The sequence below is a fragment of the Mesoplodon bidens genome (assembly GCF_964165515.1).
Source record: "Mesoplodon bidens genome assembly, chromosome: 7".
Classification (NCBI taxonomy): Eukaryota; Metazoa; Chordata; class Mammalia; order Artiodactyla; family Ziphiidae; genus Mesoplodon; species Mesoplodon bidens.
This window is the reverse complement of record NC_138164.1, coordinates 62,153,412-62,168,534: the sequence shown is the minus strand read 5'-3', so window position 1 is coordinate 62,168,534 and position 15,123 is coordinate 62,153,412.

The following is a 15,123-nucleotide window of genomic DNA, read 5'->3' as shown; positions in this document are numbered from 1 at the left end:
TTATATATAGTAGTGTGTATCTGTTAATCCCAAACTCCTAATTTATCCCTCCCCACTTTCCCCTTTGGTAACCATAAGTTTGTTTTCTATGTCTGTGAGTCTGTTTTTGTTTTGCAAATAAGTTCATTTGTATCTTTTATTTAGATCCCACATGTAAGTGATATCATATGGTATTCGTCTTTCTCTGTCTGACTTACTACACTTAGTATGATAATCTCTAGGTCCATTCATGTTGCTGCAAATGGCATTATTTCATTCTTTTTATGGTTGAGTAATATTCCATTGTATATATGTACCACATCTTCTTTATCCATTCATTTGTTGATGGACACTTAGGTTTCCTCCATGTCTTGGCTCTTGTAAAAAGTGCTGCTATGAACATTGGGGTGCATGTATCTTTTTGAATTAGAGCTTTCATCTTTTTTGTATATATGCCCAGGAGTGGGATTGCTGGGTCGTATGGTAGTTCTATTTTTAGTTTTTTAAGGAACCTCCATACTGTTCTCCATAGTGGCTGTATCAATTTATATTCCCACGAACAGTGCAAGAGGGTTCCCTTTTCTCCACACCCTCTCCAGCATTTATTATTTGCTGACTTTTTGATGATGGCCATTCTGACTAGTGTGAGGTGATACCTCATTGTTGTTTTGATTTGCATTTCTCTAATGATTAATGATGTTGAACATTCTTTCATGTGTTTGTTGGCAATCTGTATATCTTCTTTGGAGAAATGTCTATTTAGGTCTTCTGCCCATTTTTTGATTGGGTTGTTGTTGTTGGGTTTTTTTGACATAGAACTGCATGAGCTGTTTGTATATTTTAGAAATTAAGCCATTGTTGGTCACATCATTTGTAAATATTTTCCCCCATTCAGTAGGTTGTCTTTTCATTTTGATTATGGTTTCCTTTGCTTTGCAAAAGCTTATAAGTTTGATTAGGTCCCATTTGTTTATTTTTGCTTTTGTTTCTATTGCCTTGGGAGACCAACCTAAGAAAACATTGCTACGATTTATGTTGGAGAATGTTTTGCCTATGTTCTCTTTTAGGAGTTTTTTGGTATCATATCTTATATTTAAGTCTTTAAGCCATTTTGAGTTTCTTTTTGTGTATGGTGTAAGGGAGTGTTCTAACTTCATTGATTTACATGCAGCTGTCTGTCTTTCCCAACACCACTTGCTGAAAAGACTGTCTTCTCTCCATTGTATATTTTTGGCTTCTTTGTTGAAGATTGATTGACCGTAGGTATGTGGGTTCATTTCTGGGCTCTCTAATCTGTTCCATTGATCCATATATCTGTTTTTGTGCCAGTACCACGCTGTTTTGATTACCGTAGCTTTATAGTGTTGTCTGAACTTAAGACCACCATTTTGAATCCACCTAAGTCCTGGCCATCTTCGCCCTTCAGTCCCACTCTCAACCTGGGCAATCTTGATCATGACATGGTTTTAATACCCATCTGTGTATGATGACTTCCACATTTATAAATCCACACTTTATCTCTCCTCCAGACTGCCAACTTGATATCTGCACTTGGATATCTGAAAGGCATCTCAGGGCTAACATGTGCAAGAGTGGACTCTTGGTTTTCTTTTTCACTCCCACTCCCAATATTCCTTAACCTCTCCCAGTCTTCCCCTTCACAGAAAATGGCACCATCATCTACTCAGGAGTTTGAGACAGAAACCCAGGAGACAGTCCAGATTCCTCCCTTACCACTCCCTTTACCCTCAACCCATCAGCAACACCTGTCACTTCTAGTTCCAAAATACATCTTGAATGTCCCCACATCTTCCCATATCCATTGTCCTTCACCTGCAGGGACTACCACAACAGCCTCTGTTCTAAGGGTCCTACTTCTCTTACTGACTTATTCATTCAACCAATAGTTGTTAAATGAGCACGTCCTATTTGCCAGGCACCGCTCTGGACACTGGGAACACAGTAGGAGCAAGACTTACCCTCTGGCTTCTTACAGTCTATTCTCCAAACAATGTTGTCATTGTGTTGTTATTGTTTTTTTTTAATTATGCAACTTCCCTGCTTAACAATTACACAACGATTTCCAAACTCTTCACCTTAGCCCACAAGTGCCCATGTGATCTGGCCTCTCTGGTAGTTTCTCCTGCCAACCTTCTCCTCTTCTCCACCCATGTTCATGTGCTGTAGCCACACTGCCCTCCTTTCATCCTTTCCGTTCTGTAAATACGTCACACACCCTCCCACCGCAGGGCCTTTACTCATGCTGTCCTCTTTGCCTGGAGTGTTCTTGCTCCAGCCTTTGGATTGCTGTCGCCTTCTCCTTCAGGTTCTGGTTTAAATGACACCTTTGAACACCCTGTTATTCCCTCTCCTTCCATCCTGGACATTTCCTCCACAGCCCTTATCTCAAGGGGTAGTGTTGAAATCAATCATTTTTACTTTTATCCATTACATAGGTTGTAAGCTCCTTTAGGGCAAGAAACACGATTATACAACTCACCAATATATACCCAGTACCTAGAAGGTGCATTTATTGAGTAAAGAAATGTGGGACTAAGGCTTTCTCCTTCCCACTCTCATCTTTCTCAGAGCTGAAGGAAACACCTCCTCTCCTGAAGTTTTTTTCCCCTTCAGGCTAAACAGTCAATGCAGTAGCCTGGTCTATGCAGCACTGCCTAGACTGTGTTCAGTGGAGCTCTGCTATCTCAAAAAGGTTTCATGATGAGTTAAGTTTTGAGAGTCAAAGTACACAGTATGCTGAAGTCCTGTTGTAAAGAGCCTGTTTAGCTCTGTTCTATTCCTCTGTTCCCCACCTACCTCGTTTACCTAAATATTGCAGTACAACTTAATTAGAAACTAGGCACTCTCTGAGCTCAGGTACAGTGGCCAGATTCCACACAGAATTTCTGCAGTCAGCCTGGAGTAGAAACTGAAAGCCTGGGCCTTGGATCAGACAGGCTCCTCAGGGCCTGAGTGTGCTCTCCATACCCTGGGGATGATGAATGTGCTGGGCATCTATGGTAGGCTGAGTAATGGCCCCCAAAGATGACCACATCCTAACCCCCAGAAACTGTGAATGCTACCTTACATAGCAAAAGGGACATTGCCAATGTGATTAAAGTAAGAAGTTTGCCATTATCCTGGATTAATCTGTATTATCCAGGTGGGCCTGATATAATCACAACAGTCCTTATAAAAGAGATGCAGGTGGGTGAGAGTCACAGGAGAAGGCGATGTGATGATGGAAGCAGAGGCTGGAGTGACGAACTTGGAACACGGAGGAAGGGGCCACAAGCCAAGGAATACAGAAGCTGAAAAAGGCAAAGGAACAGATGCTCCCCTCAGAGCCTCCAGGAAGAATCGGCCTTGCTGATCCCCTGACTTTAGCCCAGTGAGACTGATTTCTGACTTCCGACTTGTAGAAGTGTAAGAGAATAGCTTTGTGTTGTTTTAAATCTGTGGTAATTTGTTACAGTAGCGATAGGAAACTAAGACAGCACCTTGTAGAGGTTCAGTAAGTCTTAATTCAGAACTTTTTCTTTTCTCTTCCAATCCCAAACAGCCATGGCAAAACCCTTAGCCAGTAGTCTGTGCTCCATGAGCTAGCCTGCTCTTCTCTCTGCCCAGAGTAACTTTCTCTCGTATGTACCCAACCCAACCTCCCAGAACCAGTTCAATACCTCCTCCTCCACGAGGCCTGCTATGACCCCACCACACCTCACAGATAAAGCGGAGACCAGAGCATTCACAGTGGGGAGCCCTGTCCACCTCGCAGCACAGCTGCCCTCATTCACGTCTCGTTCCCCGCCAGACTGTGAACTTTGGAAGAGGTTTTGTGGATGGAGCTAATGAATGGTGTATAAGGTGAAAGCCCAGGGTGGAAGAGGGCTCTGCCCTATGGTCCTTCAGCGAAATAAACATGCTCTGCCTGACCCATGTGTGTGCCCTCATCTGTGTCCGCACCTTGGGCCCACCTTATGAAGCCAGTACGTCAGTTTGCATCCTGGACAGTTTCCTTTGGACATCCCGTAAGCCCCTCAAGCCTACTAGGTTTGCATGATGCCAACTGACATCGGCATGTACCAAACATTGCTCTCCTGCATCCCCTGCTGCTGTCAGCACCACCATTCATTCCCTCCTCCAATCCAGGCCTCTTCCTCCTCTCACTCTCCACATTCAGTTATTTAGAAAGTCCTGCTGTTTCTATCTTATGCACATCTCTCAAACCCATCTTCTTTCCTCCATCTCCACTGCCCCTCCTGCAGGCCACACCACCATCCCCTCTTCACTGGACCCTGCTACAGTCTCCTCCCTGGTTTTTCTGCTCTGACCAGCCCCTTCTCCACACAGCAGCAGCCAGAGGGAGCTGCTAAAACCCACATCTGAGCATGTTGCTCTCCTGGCCCAGGCAGAGCAGATGACAGATGGGTGTTTTGGTCTCCTATGTGTAGCCAATCAGCTGCCTTGCTCCTTCTCCTTCTCCAGTGTTTCCTAGGAGACCACAACTGCTGATGGCAGATGGCCTCCAGCTATGTCCCTGTCTACTGAATTGTGATACCCAGTTCTACAAGGAAACCAGCTTCAGCGTCCTTCCTCTGTGGCCGCTGCTGTGAACCAAAGGGACCCCGCCCTGCAAGACCAGCAGAGGCCTTCTAAGGCCTTCATAGGCTGGCAAGCGTAATAAACTTGCTGTGACAAGCATTATAAACAGATCCTGCATCAAATACCATTTACTTCAGTAAAAGTTTTGCAAAGGATTTTTATAATTTTGAGTTTTGTGAAGAGTGAATTATTCATTTTGTTTTGTAACTTGTACTTAACTTTATTCTAACTAAGAATTAGTTTGGGATGCCTGTGACTAGTTGGCATAATACTGCATTTGTAGTCATTTAGTTAAACATTTATTAATTTTGATGTTGCTGTTTATCTGCTCATGTTTTAGAGCCAGTATAGTTTTCTTCTCAGGGCTTAAATATTTGTGTAAGATCCTGGAAAGCTCATGGGCCCCAAGCCATGAGGCCATGAGACTGTTAAGAGGTCCCTGGATCTCGGCAGAGGCCTGGCTCCCCAAAGAGCTTAGGGCTGAACTCACACCAGAGCAGGGTGGCTCCCGGCCTGCACTGTGCCGTGGAGGATCTGGGGATGAGAAATGGTGGAGAGAGGCTTTGGGTAGAAGGAGATCCTGGAAATTCTGAGCAACCCCTCCCACCTTCCCCTCATATCTTTCTGCTTCCCATGCTCCCTCCCTCCATGTGCTGCCAGCTAAGACCTAGCTCTCTTGAAGTTTGGCTTCTCCAAGAACTTAACGCCCTGAGATAAGTGGGGAGAGATCAGAGCTGTTGGCTGTCCCACACCTCAGTCTCCTTTCCGATACTCCATTTTTAATACCCCACCTCCCCAGCATTCCAACCTCACAGGGGTATATAATGGAAAGAGTGGAGGCTGGGGTCAGAAAGGCCTGGACTCACATGCTGGCTCAACCTTGAATTAGTTTGATGATTTGGAGCAAGCCACTTCCCTTCTCTGAGACCTGATTTCCTCATTTGCAAAATGAGTTGATAATACTAACTCTTGGCTATGGTAAGGATCAAACATGAAGCCCCTAGCACAATGCTTGGCAGTCTGAAGGCACTTGCTAAAGAGTAGTTTCCTTCCCTCCAGCCATTTCGGAACCCACGATCTCACCAGTCACTGAGTTTGGCTCTCATGTCCTGGCTTCCTGCCCTTTGTAGTTGGTCCTTGCCAGTAGGGCACCAGGATGCCAAGCCTATGTGAGGGAGGGGATGAGAGGTCTATTTGGGTTTTGTGTTATTTTTGGCCACACCGCGTGGCATGTGAGATCTTAGTTCCCCAACCAGGGATCGAACACACTCCTCCTGCAGTGGAAACGTGGAGTCTTAACCACTGGACCACCAGGGAAGTCCCTGAGACATCTATTTGCCACATAGCTGATGGGTGCTGGGCACAGTGGTGAGTGCTTTAAGCAGGTGACACTATCACCCTTTAAGGCCTGCCTGACAGAAATAGTTATCTTTTTCCAACAGGCTCTGCTCCCCCTTCCCTGCCTCAGTATCCCCAGTGCTTCTCCACTCTGCAGAGCTGCAGAAGGCAAAATGAGGATCCTCTTGGCAAAGTTACAAGCCACAGTCCCCCATATTCATCAAGAGAAAATTGATTCTAACTAAAAACCGGTTCCCCTGACCATCGTACTTGACCCGACTATCTAAGCCCAGCAGGAAGGCATGTCTTTTAAAATATAAAAAAATATAATCACTTAATTTCAGAGCTCATCATAAAAAAATTTTGAGTCAGCAAAGCAGCTTAATGGATTGTAGCTGATGCATCTTCCTTGCAGAAAGCGGATGGCCTGTGTCCAGCTTCCACCAAAACTACAGTCATCCTGCAAAAGATGGCAGCACAAACTTGGCCCACCCTTATATTGTCCATCAAAACTTCATGGAGCTTTCTCCTAACAAGAGGCAACGCCTCAAGAAATCAAAGTCAAATATTGCTCAACAAGCAAGAAGTAAGGTCTCTAAATCAGCAGTCCCCAACCTTTATGGCACCAGGGACCGATTTTGTGGAAGACAGTTTTTTCCACGGACGGGGTGGGGGGAATGGCGGAGGATGGTTCAGGCGGTAGTGCGAGTGATGGGGAGCATCACGGCAGGTGAGGCTTCACTTGCCCACCGCTCACCTCCTGCTGTGCGGCCCAGTTCCTAACAGGGGGTGGACACTATCGGTCTGAGGCCCCGGGGGTTGGGGACCCCTGATCTAAATTGTCTTCCAGTTACCATCATCACCGTCTTCAACACTATCACCACCACCACCATCACTACCATCATCACCACCATCACTGTCGTCATCACCACCATTACTGCTATCATCACCATGACCACCATCATCACCACTATTATCATCATCATCCAACCACCATCATGAGCATCTACTGTGTATCAGGCAGGATATACCCTACAACATTGCTATGAGGGTAGCACTATTACCTCTATTTTCCAGGGAGAAAACTGAGGCTCAGAGAGAATAAATCACTTCTCCCAATTTACCGAGCGGGTAAGAAGCAGGGCTAGGATTCAAAGTGTGGTCATTCTGACTTTAAAGCCCAAGTTTTTTCTACTGTGATATAAGTTCTCTCCCATGTCTCCTTTTATCACCATGAACCACCTCTTCCTTTGATTGTCAGCTCTCATAAGCTCCTCCTCTCCACTGCTCGCTAATATCTGGCATACCCTCAAGATTAAATTCTTTATTTTATCTGTATGTTTTCAACTATGCTCTGTATTATGCACTTGTAGCTACCTCATAGCAGTGCTTACTAGAGTCTGTTATTACTTATGTCCCCTATTCTCCCATCCCTTTCAGACTTATACTCCTTGAGGGCAGAGACTGTCTATTGGTCAACGTAACCCTGGTGCCCAGGGCTTGGTTCATGGTTCACTCACGGTTTATTCAAAAGTTTGTGGCCTGAATCCATGAATAAATATATCAATGCATGGATAGATGAATGAAGAGACAGATGGATTAATGGATGAATAGGCAGGTAATTAAGTGCATTAACAGATGGTTAAGGATAACTCTCAAATCGACATTTCAATTCACTACATCCTTACATCTCCAAAGGCCTATCAGAACTTTCCACCTGGCTCTTTTTGCTGTCACCTAAACCTGTACAAACCTGAGCTCCACCCTAGGTGATTCCTTCTTATCTGTTTTCTGACAACGGTGGTCCCTTCACTGGTCCTCTGATTAATTCATTCAGTCAACAATATTTTTTATTCATTTGTTTCTTTGGCTGTCTGTGTGCCAAACAGAGTTCTAGAGAATGGAAACAGAGTACCTAAGACAGGCAAGTTTCCAGGGAACTCAAAGGGGTTCATAGTCGACAGTGGAACAGACGGTGGTGTAACAAACAATAAGCAAGTAGAAAATTAGCAAGATAATAACAGAGCATAATGAGTGATTAAGGAAATAATCACATTAAGGAAATAAACAGAATGATGAGAGAGAAGTAAAGGACCTCACAGCCGATAAGATGGTGAGGGAGGGCTTGTCTGAGATGTGATATTAAGCAAGACCCGAAGGATGAGAATAAGCCATGCAATATAAGAGCTAAAAGAAGAACATTCCAGGCAGAGGAACCAGCAATGCAAAGGCTCCGTGGCTGGAAAGAACCTGATATGTTTCAGGATCAGAAAAGGGACCAGTGGGCCTGGAGTGCAGTGAACAGCAAGCAGGAGACTGTATGAAAGGAGGTGGTTAACAGATCTGGGCCAGTCCTGCAGGGCTGGAAGGCTGTGGCTAGGAGTCAGATTTTATTCTGAGGGCACTGGGAAGCCATTGAAGAGTCTCAAATAGAGGAATGACATGATCCCTCTGGCAGGTGGCAAGGAGCTGCCCCCCAAAAGCCCCAGATGCAGATGCTTCACAGGTAAGTTATCTCAAGTCCTTAGGAAAGGGATAACTCCAGTTCCGTTTAAACTGTTAGAGCGCACAGAAAAGGAAAGTATCCAAATGCTTTTCGTAAAGTTATCATAACACTATTGGCGACTGTGACAAAAAAAGTGCAGCAAAAAGAAAACAGTCCAGGGACTTCCCTGGCAGTCCAGTAGTTAGAACTCTGTGCTTCCATAGCAGGGGGCCTGGGTTCGATCCCTGGTCAGGGAACTAAGATCCTGCGTGCCACGTGGTGCAGCCAAAAAAAAACCACTTATAAACAAGCTTGGACTGCTTCCTTTTTCTTTTCTCTCTCTCTCTCTTTCTTTTTCTTTTTTTTTTTTTGCCTCACCATACAGCAATATTAGTAATCTAAATTATAATTTAATATGTTGAAAGATAAAGGTGGAAAAGATGTGATCATCTCTGAAGAGACTGTGAAGACATTTGATAAATTCACCATATATTCTTCATGTTTTAAAAAAAATTCTTAGTAAAATTGGAGTAGATGAATGGATTCTAAATATCTTGTGCCAAAAATCAACATCATGCTTAATGGTGAGGTAGTGGAAATATTTTCATTAAAGTTGAGAATAATAATTCTAGGGGTACATTAGGAACAACTGGATAAGAGAAAGAAGAGAGGTATAAGTAAGAAGGAAGGAGGCAAAGTTGTCATTTTTGTGAACAGTAAGTTCAATATCATCTAGAAACTATTAAAACTAATTAAAGAGTTTAGTATGGCTGCTGAGTAGAGATCAGTATGTGCCAAAATTCAACAATCATTTTTGTAAGTACAGTGAAAGATGTGATTTTAAATATGTCATTTCAAAGAAGCACATGAAAATATGTTCAACATCACTAGCCTCTAGGGAAATGCAAATTAAAATGATGAGATACCACTACACACCCATGGCTAAAATGAAAAACACTGATAGCACCAAACAGTGACAAAACTGAATCTCTCATTCACCACTGATGGGAATGAAAAATGGTGCAGCCACTCTGGAAACAGATGGTAGTTTCTTAAAAAATTAAACATACACTTACCATACAACCTATGAATGCACTCGAGCACTTATCCTAAAGAAATGAAAACATGTTCACAGAAAAACTTGTACAAGCATGTTCATAGCAGCTTTGTTTGTAATCTCCCCAAACTGGAAACAACCCAAGTGTCCTTCCATGAGTGAATGGTTAAACAAAAGAAATAATACTCAGCAATAAAAAGGAACAAACTAATGACATATACAACTTGGGTGGATCTTCATGGAACTCTGCTGAGTGAAAAAAGCAGTCTCAAAATATTATATGCTACATATTACATCTCGATAACATTCTCAAGCACCAAAAATTTAGAGATAGAGAACAGACCAGTGGTTGCCACCCCTCCTCTCTGGGCATTTTCCACCAGGAAAATCAGGGAAGGGTGTGACTATGAAGAGGTAGCAGGAGAGAGAGATGCTTTGTGGTGATACAACAGTCCTGTATCTTGACTATGGTTGTGTTTATGCAAATCTATACATGTGATAAAATGTCATAGACTATACACAAGAGATTTTTTTTGAAACTGAGTGCATGCAGGGGCTTCCCTGGTGGCACAGTGGTTAAGAATCCACATGCCACTGCAGGAGACATGGGTTCGAGCCCTGGTCCAGGAATATCCCTCATGCCGTGGAGCAACTAAGCCCATGAGCCACAACTGCTGAGCCTGCGCTCTACAGCCTGCAAGCCACAACTACATGTACCACAACTACTGAAATTCACATGCCTAGAGCCTGTGCTCCGCAACAAGAGAAGCCACTGCAAAGAGAAGCCTGCACACCACAACGAAGAGTAGCCCCCACTTGCCACAACTAGAAAAAGCCCCCACGCAGCAACAAAGACCCAATGCACCAAAAATAAATAAATAAATAATAAATTAAAATTTAAAAAATGAGTACATGCAAAAAATGCTAAAATCCAAGTGAGGTCTATATGTAGCCTATTTAATTGTATGGTGTTACACCGGACATGGTCCTGCCCACCAGAAAGAAAAGATCCAGCCTCATCCACCAGAACACAGACACCAGTCTGCTCCACCAGGAAGCCTAAACAACCCACTGAAGCAACCTTAGCCGCTGGGGGAGGACACCAAAAACAAAGGGAACTACGAACCTGCAACCTGCGAAAAGGAGACCCCAAACACAGTAAGTTAAGCAAAATGAGAAGACAGAGAAACACACAGCAGATGAAGGAGCAAGGTAAAAACCCACCAGACCAAACGAATGAAGAGGAAATAGGCAGTCTACCTGAAAAAGAATTCAGAGTAATGATCGTAAAGATGATCCAAAATCTTGGAAAAAGAATGGAGAAAATACAAGAAACGTTTAACAAGGACCTAGAAGAACTAAAGAGAAAACAAACAATGATGAAGAACACAATAAATGAAATTAAAAATTCTCTAGAAGGAATCAATAGCACAATAACTGAGGCAGAAGAATGGATAAGTGACCTGGAAGATAAAATACTGGAAATAACTACTGCAGAGCAGAATAAAGAAAAAAGAATGAAAAGAATTCAGGACACTCTTAGTGATTTCTGGGACAACATTAAACTCACTGACATCCGAATTATAGTGGTCCCAGAGAAGAAGAAGAGAAAAAGAAAAGGACTGAGAAAATATTTGAAGAGATTATAGTTGAAAACTTCCCTAATATGGGAAAGGAAATAGTTAATCAAGTCCAGGAAGTGCAGAGAGTCCCATACAGGATAAATCCAAGGAGAAACACACCAAGACACATATTAATCACAACAATTAAATACAAAGAAAAAATATTAAAAGCAGCAAGGGAAAAACAACAAATAACATACAACGGAATCCCCATAAGGTTAACAGCTGATCTTTCAGCAGAAACTCTGCAAGCCAGAAGGGACTGGCAGAACATATTTAAAGTGATGAAAGGGAAAAACCTACAACCAAGATTACTCTACCCAGCAAGGATCTCATTCAGATTAAAAGGAGAAATTAAAACCTTTACAGACAAGCAAAAGCTAAGAGAATTCAGCACCACCAAACCAGCTTTACAACAAATGCTAAAGGAACTTCTCTAGGCAGGAAGCACAAGAGAAGGAAAAGACCTACAATAACAAACCCAAAACAATTAAGAAAATGGTAATAGGAACCTACATATCTATAATTACCTTAAATGTAAATAGATTAAATGCTCCCACCAAAAGACATAGACTGGCTGAATGGATACAAAAAACAAGACCCATATATATGCTGTCTACAAGACACCCACGTCAGACCTAGGGACACATACAGACTGAAAATGGGGGGTTGGAAAAACATATTCCATGCAAATGGAAATCAAAAGAAAGCTGGAGTAGCAATTCTCATATCAGACAAAATAGACTTTAAAATAAAGACTATTACAAGAGACAAAGAAGGACACTACATAATGATCAAGGGATCGATCCAAGAAGAAGATATAACAATTGTAAACATTTATGCACCCAACATAGGAGCACCTCAATACATAAGGCAAATGCTAACAGCTGTCGACAATAACACAATCATAGTAGGGGACTTTAACACCCCACTTTCACCAACGGACAGATCATCCAAAATGAAATAAATAAGGAAAAACAAGCTTTAAATGATACATTAAACAAGATAGACTAAATTGATATTTATAGGACATTCCATCCAAAAACAACAATACATTTTCTTCTCAAATGCTCATGGAACATTCTCCAGGATAGATCATATCTTGGGTCACAAATCAAGCCTTGGTAAATTTAAGAAAATTGAAATCGTATCAAGTATCTTTTCCAACCACAATGCTATGAGACTAGATATCAATTATAGGAAAAAAAACTGTAAAAAATACAAATACATGGAGTCTAAACAATGCACTACTTAATAACCAAGAGATCACTGAAGAAATCAAAGCGGAAATCAAAAAATACCTAGAAACAAATGGCAATGAAAACACAATGACCCAAAACCTATGGGATGCAGCAAAAACAGTTCTAAGAGGGAAGTTTATAGCAATACAATCCTACCTTAAGAAACAGGAAACATCTCAAATAAACAACCTAACCTTACACCTAAAGCAATTAGAGAATAATAAAAAAAAACCAAATATAGCAGAAGGAAAGAAATCATAAAGGTCAGATCAGAAATAAATGAAAAAGAAATGAAGGAAACAATAGCAAAGATCAATAAAACTAAAAGCTTGTTCTTTGAGAAGATAAACAAAATTGATACACCGTTAGCCAGACTCATCAAGTAAAAAAAGGAGAACACTCAAATCAATAGAATTAGAAATGAAAAAGAAGAAGTAACAACTGACACTGCAGAAATACAAAGGATCGTGAGAGATTACTGCAAGCAACTATATGCCAATAAAATGGACAACCTGGAAGAAATGGGCAAATTCTTAGAAAAGCACAACCTTCTGAGACTGAACCAGTAAGAAATAGAAAAAATAAATAGACCAATCACAAGCACTGAAATTGAGACTGTGATTAAAAATCTTTGAACAAACAAAAGGCCAGGACCATATGGCTTCACAGGCAAATTCTATCAAACATTTAGAGAAGAGCTAACACCTATCCTTCTCAAACTCTTCCAAAATACAGCAGAGGGAGAAACACTCCCAAACTCATTCTACGAGGCCACCATCACCCTGATACCAGACAAAGATGTCATAAGAAAGAAAACTACAGCCAATATCAATGATAAACAAAGCTGCAAAAATCCTCTACAAAACACTAGCAAACAGAATCCAACAGCACATTAAAAGGATCATACACCATGATCAAGTGGGGTTTATCCCAGGAATGCAAGGATTCTTCAATATATGCAAATTAATCAATGTGATACACCATATTAACAAACTGAAGAATAAAAAGCATATGATCATCTCAGTAGATGCAGAAAAAGCTTTTGACAAAATTCAACACCAATTTATGATAAAACCCTCCAGAAAATAGACATAGAGGGAAATTACCTGAACATAATAAAGGCCATATATGACAGACCCACAGCCAACATCGTCCTCAATGGGGAAAACTGAAACCATTTCCACTAAGATCAGGAGCAAGACAAGGTTGCCCACTCTCACCACTATTATTTAACATTGTTTTGGAAGTTTTAGCCACAGCAATCAGAGAAATAAAAGAAATAAAAGGAATCCAAATCGGAAAAGAAGAAGTAAATCTGTCACTGTTTGTTGATGACATGAAACTACACATAGAGAATCCTAAAGGTGCTACCAGAAAACTACTAGAGCTAATCAATGAATTTGGTAAAGTAGCAGGATAAAAAATTAATGCACAGAAATCTCTTGCCTTCCTATACGCTAATGATGAAAAATCTGAAAGAGAAATTAAGGAAACACTCCCATTTAGCATTGCAACAAAAAGAATAAAATACCTAGGAATAAACCTACCTAGGGAGACAAAAGACCTCTATGCAGAAATCTGTAAGACACTGATGAAAGAAATTATAGATGATACAAACAGATGGAGAGATATACCATGCCCTTGGATTGGAAGAATCAACATTGTGAAAATGACTCTACTACCCAAAGCAATCTACAGATTCAGTGCAATCCCTATCAAACTACTACTGGCAGTTTTCACAGAACTAGAACAAAAAATTTCACAATTTGTGTGGAAACACAAAATACCTCAAATAGCCAAAGCAATCTTGAGAAAGAAAAACAGAACTGGAGGAATCAGGCTCCCTGACTGCAGGCTATACTACAAAGCTACAGTAATCAAGACAGTATGGTACTCACACAGAAACAGAAATATAGATCAATGGAACAGGATAGAAAGCCCAGAGATAAACCCGTGCACATATGGCCACCTTATTTTTGATAAAGGAGGCAAGAATATACAATGGAGAAATGACAGCCTCTTCAATAAGTGGTGCTGGGAAAACTGGACAGCTACATGTAAAAGAAAGAAATTAGAACACTCCCTAACACCATACACAAAAATAAACTCAAGGGGCTTCCCTGGTGGCACAGTGCTTGAGAGTCCGCCTGCCGAAGCAGGGGACACGGGTTCATGCCCTGGTCCGGGAGGATCCCACATGCCATGGAGCAGCTAGGCCAGTGAGCCATGGCCGCTGAGCCTGTGCGTCCGGAGCCTGTGCTCCACAACGGGAGAGGCCACAGCAGTGAGAGGCCTGCAAAAACAAAACAAAACAAAACAAAACAAAAACCTCAAAATGGATAAAGACCTAAATGTAAGGCCAGACACTATGAAACTCTAAGAGGAAAACATAGGCATAACACTCTATGACATAAACCACAGCAAAATGCTTTTTGACCCATCTCCAAGAGAAACGGAAATAAAAACAAAAATAAACAAATGGGACCTAATGAAACTTAAAAGCTTTTGCACAGCAAAGGAAACCATAAACAAGACTAAAAGACAACCCTCAGAATGGGAGAAAATATTTGCAAATGAAGCAACTGACTAAGGATTAATCTCCAAAATTTACAAGCAGCTCATGTAGCTCAATATCAAAAAAACAAACAACCCAATCCAAACATGGGCAGAAGACCTAAGAAGACATTTCTCCAAAGAAGATATACAGATTGCTAACAAACACATGAAAGATTGCTCAACATCACTAATCATTAGAGAAATGCAAATCAAAACTACAGTGAGGTATCACCTCACACCAGT